The following is a 2,380-nucleotide window of genomic DNA, read 5'->3' on the forward strand; positions in this document are numbered from 1 at the left end:
ATCAGCCTAGACTAAGTCCCCCCTCCCTCCCTTTTTTTTTTTTTTTGCTGGCAAGTCGATTTAGTGGCGAAATCAAAAGGAGGGAGTCCCCCCCGTGCGGGTCTGCCGGTGTCTCCCGAGCCCGGCGGGCAGCGCAGCCCGCCCGCCCGCGCCCTTCCAGCGGTCCCTTCGCCCGGCAAGCAGGACCGGCCAAGCGCCAGACCCCGCGCGCCTGTCTCCTCCCCGCCGCCTCCTGGCCCCTCCTCCAGCCACAAAGGAGTGGAAAGAAAGCACTGGGAGAACAGTGGAGCTGCCCCCCCTTGGCACTGCCAACTGCTCCCCAGTGCAGCCCCCTCCCCCCAGCTCAGCCCCCCTTTGTCCCTGGACCAGCCAGGTCTGAGCCTGCCTGCCACCCCAGGAGTGCCTGGCACTGGGGTGTCTTCCTCCCCACCCCACCCCACCCCACAAAGCCCCAGCCTGCTGGCGGGGACGTGGCAGCCCCCCAAGCACAGAACGGGACCTCGCAAGCCCACCGGCACAAGGAGGGAGCAAGTGAGGCAAGACCGCCCCCACTTCCTCACCGTGCCTTGCCACCCCTTCCGGCAAGTTCAGCAGGCCCATTTCGCAGACAGGGAAGCTGAGGCCCGGAAGGACAGGGAGGCTAGGTCATGGTCACGCAGCAAAGCTGGGGCACAAAGAGGGTTAGGCACAGGCGTTCACCACTCCCTGCATGTTTCAGCAGGCCCTGCCACTGCACCCTGCAGAGAGGTGGCAAGGCAAGAAAGTGTGCTGTGCTGTGGGACTGCAGCGTACTTAAGCTTCAGCAAGGTTTCTGACCAAGTCCCATACAACCTTCCCGGAGCAAAGGAGGGAAACGTCATCTAGACAGAACTACTACAGGCTGGACAAAGAACTGGCTTACCAGCTGTTGCTGTGTCAAATGCAGTTACCACAAGTCAGACACCCCAGAAATTCAGGTCTTCAAACCACCAGTTCACAGCACAGCCTCCTGACTGTAGTCCCACCATGGAGCTGCTCCTCTCTTCCTCCCCCAGCACCCAGGAAAGCTCCCTCTGTTCAAGGGCTCCTAATATGGGACATGGTCTAGATAAGAATAGGTAGCTTTCTTTTATGTATATGCATACATGTGTATAATACATATAGGTATCATTGTATGTGTACATGTATGTGTATATGCACCTAGCTTTTAAATACATAGAGAACGATGGACATTTTTTGTTATAGTAACCAACGGGGTAGGTTATGTGTTCAACCTGTGTGTTTCTATAACTGACCCCCATAGCACATTAGTCTGCCACAGACTGGAAATTAAACTATGTGCCCAACTCAAGCTGGAGTGACTTCTTTTTAGCTTTGGAGGTCACCATTTTAGTCTTCAGTGACAGTCAATAGTATCATTGATCTACATCACCCCAGCAGTCCATTGCGATGGCATGGTTAAGATATACCAACTCCTGTGATCAGTAGTACAATAGTGAGTAATATAGCTGGCATCTGTTTTTAACTTCTCAGCCTGAATGCCCAAGTACCCAATTATAGCTGGGTTGACTAAAGGCAGCTTTTTGGCAAGAGGCTGGAGCAAGGCTCAAATTCATATCCCTGAACCACAAGAGAGAGAGTTGAACCCCTCTACCCCTGCAGTCCCAAAATAAATAGCTAACACAGGATGGATTCCTGCTTTCCTTACTCAGGAAAACATCCTATGTTTATTAACAGTAAATGGCATATGTCTGTGTGTCCTAGTACCGCAATGAGATCAGCAAAGGTGAAACAAGAAAGGTCAATAGTTAGACAAGGCAAGAGTCCCTTCCTCTATCTGCTGGAAAAGTTCAACGTTATGAGAAACAGAAGGGAAGACAGGGTGGTACTTTATAGACAAATTTGTTCAGAGAGGCATGAGTTTTTGTAGATTATCACCTCAGATGCTCTGGGCCAGATTAGACCTTTAGTAGGTCCTAGGCAAACAAACTCAAGGGCTCATACTTTTTTCACTCTATAATTATAATATGTAAAATAAGCACAACTGGGCCCCTTCTTCACTTAGGGCCCTAGGCATGTGCCTAGTTTGCCTATGCATTAATGCAGCCCTGCAGGTGCTATGAATGAACTTACAGAAAGATGGGGTATTAAAATGAAAGGAATAAAGTCATTTGAATACAAAGGATTAGGGAAAGGGGAAAGTAAGAAATGGGCACTGCTGAGAGGCGAGAGTGGGTAGAAGAGATTAAAAGGGATAAAAAAAAAAAGAAAAACCACATGACTGACTACCTCTCTCTAATTATAAGACACAGTCAATTTTCCGCAGACGTGATAGCAACCTCTGTAAAACTCAGTCTAGAGAAAAATTCTTTGAAGAATGCTCATTTTTTCTCTCATCCTA

Source organism: Gavialis gangeticus, unplaced genomic scaffold (genome assembly GCF_001723915.1).
Source record: "Gavialis gangeticus isolate Ggan-Ray unplaced genomic scaffold, GavGan_comp1, whole genome shotgun sequence".
Classification (NCBI taxonomy): Eukaryota; Metazoa; Chordata; order Crocodylia; family Gavialidae; genus Gavialis; species Gavialis gangeticus.